The sequence below is a fragment of the Pollachius pollachius genome, assembly GCF_949987615.1.
Source record: "Pollachius pollachius genome assembly, chromosome: 19".
Classification (NCBI taxonomy): Eukaryota; Metazoa; Chordata; class Actinopteri; order Gadiformes; family Gadidae; genus Pollachius; species Pollachius pollachius.
In genome coordinates this window covers 15184068-15190845 of record NC_136952.1, presented here as the reverse complement: position 1 = coordinate 15190845, position 6778 = coordinate 15184068, and positions in this window count along the sequence as shown.

Genomic DNA, 6778 nt, shown 5'->3' with positions numbered 1-6778 from the left:
AATCAATTAGCGTTATTTAGTTAGATTTGAGCTCTCAAATATGTATACTTTATACATTTATTTCCTTTTTGTTTTTCCTTTTCCTTTTCTTTCCCCTGTTAAGCACTGCAATTGCTGTTTTGTATGAGTGCATACCCACTGCATTAACATACTACTAACGTGTATCTCTGAATTAGTCCCTGAAGCGGATGTGCTAGATTGGGCTGATAGACAAACAGTTTTAGTGTGTGTTTATGTCTGATCCAAAATCCCTTACCCTCTGGCTCGCCATCAGAGGAGGAGCCATCCTCTTTCTCTACAGAGGCCCAGGACTCCAAGTGGGCCTGGGCCATCCTCTGAACATCTGGGAGGGGGAGGGGGAGAGACAGAGAGAGGGTCGGAGAGAGGGAGAGGGTGAGAAAGAGAGAGAGAGAGAGAGAGAGACAGAGAGGGTGAGAGAGAGACAGAGAGGATGAGAGAGAGAGGGAAATAGAGATTATCTGCAAACATTATCCTTAATAATGGAATAATGGAATTATTTAGTAGTAGCAGTAGCTATATCTATTGTAAATATTGATGTGATCTGTGTGTATGTGTGTGTGTCTGTGTGTGTGTGTGTGTGTGTGTGTGTGTGTGTGTGTGTGTGTGTGTGTGTGTGTGTGTGTGGCGCGGGGGGTTGGGTGTGTGTGTGTGTGTGTGTGTGTTTATGTGTGTGTGTGTGTGTGTGTGTGTGTGTGTGTGTGCGTGTGTGTGTGTGTGTGTGCGTGAGTATGTCGACACAGCTGTGGGCATATTCTCTAATCCAGGATGATCCAGACCATGCCTACAGCTGTTTCCGCCATTAATCATAACACCCACACACACACAGACACACACACACACACACACACACACACACACACACACACACACACACACACACACACACACACAAAAACACGCACACATAGACACCAATTCCAGATGAAGTCCTCGGTCAAAAGGCCACAGCAGAATTGTTTTTTATCATTTTTAAGTGCTCTGTTCTCTGTAATCTCATAACCAGCGGTCCTACTATGGACTGCTATGGACTCATATAGAAAGTACCTTTGAGGGAAGGAGGTTCATATCCTGGTGGGGTGTTCCGGCTAGCCTTCAGTGCTCCCTGAAGAATATAATACAGACCATAAATAATAATAACAATAGGTTTCCTAAAAGAAGTGCATATGGTTATTTTCGGAGTATGACACAGTGACTGCATCACCCTTGTTTGTCCCTTATAGGGTGCTGTTCCTGCAGTTGGCTTCTCTTTAAGTTTTGGCCGGAGTCCTACCTTAAGGGACACAGCCCCCTCCTCTGGAGACGCAGGATCTGACAGCGTAAAGAGCGTCGCGGGAGTGGGCCTCCGCCGCCGTATCTTCGCGGCAGAGAGAGAAAGGGAGACAGAGATATGTGGATCTAGTACACAGTATACAGCAATGCTCAGCCAACTCCCTGAGGACCACACTCAAAGCAGGAAATGTTAATGAGGACATAACGTGATGGAGGATCTCATAGACGCCTCGTTGGTCTTTGGATCATGTCGACATTGCTGCCTTATTGGAGGTGCAAAGTCTGACCTGTAAACAAATACAAGTAAACAGAGAGTTTCGATTTTTCTGGATGAAAAGCACTATAACGTTTGCATTTGTTAGCAGATTACAATGTGTCAATTAGTTGTTTTTATTCAAGGGTTGCTATGTAAAATAAAATGTATTTTATGTAGAAAATGTATTTGATTCTATGTTTTTATAAAAATGACTCATTGAAATCAATTGAGAAATGTAACCCTCATAGTTCTTTATATCCAGAAAAAACACAGCTCATTTGAATTTGTTTGAAAGACAGTCTTGGCCTCTCAGCTTGGCGATGATGTTGACGTATCTCACCAATAGGAGTCTATTTATTAATGTCTATAGTTAATCTTCAATAAAACAGGTCTAGTTTGATGGACTCACCACAAAACCACCGCATCACTGTTTGAGTGCCGTGCGTTGCCACAACAAAGACCTCATATAATATTTATACTTTATAATATTAAGGTTAACCTTCAAATGTATCATATTATACAGAAGCCATGCTGCTGTTTTACTGTCCTCAGCAGGAAGGACACTCAGCCATCCTTGATTTTAGAGTGTATTCTATTTGTAAGATATGTATTGTTCAGCGTGTAGACTGTTAAAAACAATATATGTATTTTTCAAAAAGGTCTTTAAGAATATTGAAAAAGTGTGAAAAAGTAGTGTTGAAATTAGACAAAAACACTGGTTGCATTGATGAAAAAGCAAGTAATAAGTAAAACATTCAAATCAAGGCAACTGCAGCGCCAGCAGGCCTGCCGTCACCAGGGAGACCAACAAACTTCCACTCATTCCATGGTGTAATCCACTTTCTGCTCGGAAATGACACGGGTGGTTTATGGAGCTTTCCTAATAGTGGTCCAAAGGAACTATGTCATCACCAACAAGTTGTTTGTCACCTTGTAATATAATATGATTTCAATATGATTAGCCCTGATTAGGTCAACCCCGGGGTCAAAATGTCTCCCACAATTTTCTGCCCAAGAAGGGGTAAGAAATGTCTGCTTCTCAGACAACATTGCATCTCCACCAATTGTGTGTTATGTATCTTGTTGTTCCTGTGTGAAGGAGGGTGTTAGCAGGGCGTTACGCAACAAAAACCATCTCCGCACAAAATTGCATTCTGTTCTTTTTTTGGTTCAAAAGCAAAGTGTGATTACATACTAAAGAGATGTTAGAGAAACATCATTTTTCATAATTGGATTTCTATCGATGTGAAATTTTCTGTATGTTTCGAACGACAAAGCTGATGTGATTTCTTGTTTCTCCGATTTTGCGTTCATCCCTATGAAATGACCCAACTGCCATCCTGGCTACAACAGTGTGAGGAGCAATGTAACGTTGAGTCCATAAGAGGGCATGAGTAGTATGCATGCTGGAAAAACCAGACCCCCACTCCAGGTGTCTAAAATGTTCCAAACTGGACAAAGCAGCAACAACAAAACAAAGGAATTTACAAAGTTTCACAAGGTAGGCATCCGTAGGCGAGGTAGATAAACAAACACAAAACACACATTGAAACAACAACCTGAAAATGAGGCAGAAACCGGGGGAACCTGTTGAGCTATAATCTTAGTTTAATTGGATAGAACTGGTAAGAGCCCGTCCGTCAGCTAATGAGTCAAATGCTCTGGGCAGTGTCAGTTCAGGTTGACTGCGAGACTGACTCTGCTTAATGAGGGTCAGGAGTTCACCTGTTTAACCGTGAGGCTTATAATACATCTCAGTGTAGTTTCAGAGGAAACAGGTCACGCAATGTTATTGTGTAAAATGTGTCTTCAAATGTGTGTGTTATTTAGAAGGTTTTGGATCAGCAATGCTACGTAAAGCATCTTTGAGACACTTTATGACAAACATAAACAACTGCAAACTTAAAGAAAGTCAAGGAACAGAAGAAGTACATGAGACAGTGAAGTGGTGAACAGAAGCTGAGGGGTGTGTGAAGGGGGTAACGATGACATGATGAGGGAACAAATGAGTGACAGGTGAGGGTGTAGTAGAACGGGTATGTGGAACCATTGGGCCGGATGCAGCCGGTTGGTATTTATATGAGTATAACAAAACCAACAGGCTATTCCAACTGTCAACCGTTAGTCATGGGAGCCAAAAGTAGCAATTTTTATGGACATACTACGGTTTCGCAGATTTCAACCTGACAGTTGAAATTGATGACGACAGCGCAAATATTGTGAAATGTGTTGTATATGATTGCAAAGAAAATGCTGGACTGTTTTTTTGGTATGTCTATAAATGTATTTGTTTATTATAACTTGAGTTGACTGTTTGTTGGGGTCACTGCTCTAGGGTTGTATGGGTTATTAATAACATTTTAAAGGTTCATCATTTTAAAAGTCATCCTCCTGTTGAAATGCATTATGGGTTATCCATGCAACTGTAATTTTGACGGAAATAGTATGCACTCCGGACACTTTTATTATATTCTTTGCATACAAGCCCATGTGTAAATATGAGTGTAGATACAACCCTAACCTACAAACCAGATGCTAGGGTGCAGATTCAGATGAAGCCAGAGATGCTGTGACTGTGAAAAACCAGTGAGCCAGACACATCTCAATAAACACCAGCAGATCGAAAAACTGTGCTCTCATGAATCTCATGAATTTCAGAACAGTTTGTTCCTGGCAGGACGGTGGACAATGCATTCTGCCCAAGCTGGAGGTCTGCAGGCAAACAGCAGATGGTGAGACGTTTCAGGAAATCAATTTGAAGCGAATCTTTAAAAAAAGAAATTGGAGAACAACATTCCAGGGAAGCTTGTGTTTGTGGTGGACCAACATGACCTGAACTCCTCTCCAGAGGGGCGGGGTTACATTCAGGACAGCAGATCTTTTGGGATGGGTGTTCAACTCCCTGCCAAAAGGTTGGTTCTATGCCCATGTCCACAGCAGCCTCCTTGAAACAAGATGTCCTCATCCATACTTTGTCTTTAATGAGCAATCTCATTTCAGTGTAATTCGCTTTGGATGAAAAGCCTTGGTGTAATATGGATATTAGTGTACTGGTTACAGCGAGTTAGGGCTAGCATTAGATGTTGTTGACAGGGATTGTACATCAGAATGCATCATGGAATATTTTTGTTCGTGATACTCTGCCATTTCGGGATGACTCAAGAGTTATTTTTATGTTAAATCCTAAATGAATCTAAATTTACCGTATCCTAGGACAAGCAAAACTATGCTTTGCAACATCTTGTATGAAAAACTGTCTGGCAGTTTTAAACACAACAATGTCACTCCGTAATGATAATGTCTCATAATAATGATAATGATTCATTACTAAACAATGGCGGAAACACTATTACTATCAATAATAAACGTATGCTTGCACAAGAAATGTCATTGCAATTTGACATCCGGATGTACAGGGGAGAGATTATGGGGTTATTTTGTGACAAACATCTATTTTCTCTTACACTGCACATAAGACAGTGTGTGTGTGTGTGTGTGTGTGTGTGTGTGTGTGTGTGTGTGTGTGTGTGTGTGTGTGTGTGTGTGTGTGTGTGTGTGTGTTGGGGGGGGGGGGTTATGAATCATAAATCTCCTGAGTATTATTTCTGTTGACACACCTACACACACGCACGCACACGCACACACACACACACACACACACACACACACACTACGGTGCACATCTCTCTCTAATACTTCCGGCACCCTGGCAGATTTGTGTGTGTGCGCACATAGATACACACACAAACACACACACAGACACCATCACACACACACACACCATCACACACACACACACACACACGCACAAATATACACACACACCATCACACACACACACACACACAAAGCACTACAATGTCTTGCTGTCACCTTTATGTAACACACAAACACTCAAACCCACAACACGTAACACACTCAATACAAGTCTGCTGGCTCCCATGTAAAGGGCATGACACGTTCAACATTCATAAGTGGCTCGATAGCACTCTGGTAGCGTTACACCTCTACAGAACGTACAAATACAATATAGACAAACTAATTGGGTCCAGGGAAGAGGTTATTACACTCTCCAAACTTTTGATTTCATCCCCCCAGCAATCATTGTACGCCCTTGCTCTATAAGCGCTGTAACACACAGTAAAATGGTAACACACACACACACACACGCACACAAAGACACACTCACCATCTCCACCTGTCGCGAGTCGAGCTGGGCGGGGGCGCTGGAGGGCGGCGGCACTGTGAACTGTATGGTCCTCCTCCTCCTCTCCTTGCCCGGACCGGGCTCGGTCACCTCCCCCTCGGTTGGCAGCACTGCGTCCATGCTGGTCGCTTCTAACCCCGTCCTGACCCGCGGATGTCCGGCGCACGCTCTCTGTGTTAAGATCGACTCTGAAACAAACATCAATACCCGCCCTCACGCCTTTCTCTGGGGCTCAGTCGCCCTTCATGTTGCCGGGGGTCCGGTCGCCGTTGAAGAGCAGTCTGTTGTGATCCTGTCCTGGAGCTCACTCTCTGAGCGCTGCTATGAGCATCCCAGTGTACACTCACGTTGCACTGCCTCCCTTCACCCACCCACCCGCCTCTCTCTCTCTCTCTCTCGCTCTCTCTCTGTCTCTCTGTCTCTGTCTCTCGCTCTCTTTCTGGATGGCTCTCGTAAGCTCGCTCCCTCCCTCTCTCCCTCGCTACCGTTCTACTCTCTCCCAACCTTATATCCACCCTGCCTCCCCCTCTACCCTCCCACCCATTCTTACTCAAACCATCTCTCTATCTCTCTCTCTCTCTCTCTCTCTCTCTCTCTCTCTCTCTCTCTCTCCCAATCTCTGTGTGCCCCCCTCTGCTATCGCTCCCTCCCTCCCTTCCCTTTTCTCTATTCCTCTTTGTATATGCCTCTCTCTCTCTCTCTCTCTCTCTCTCTCTCTCTCTCTCTCTCTCTCTCTCTCTCTCTATCCTCATTACAGCCCTCCACACCCCTCTGTGGCTGAGAGAAGATTAAATGCTCTAGATGGCTCTCAGGTCACCTACCGGATGTGCTGGAGAGTCGAGCCTAACCTTGTCAATACGTCACGTTGTTTGATTGATCTATTCCTATGTATTTTCTGGTGATCACCAGCGATGACGCTGCCCGCGCAACAGAGGAGGTCTTGATGGAGAGCCTGTTACCATGGCAACAAGTGGACTTTTCTCACAGCATGAAGGACTGCCACAGCCAGCGGTCCGCTGTGTGTG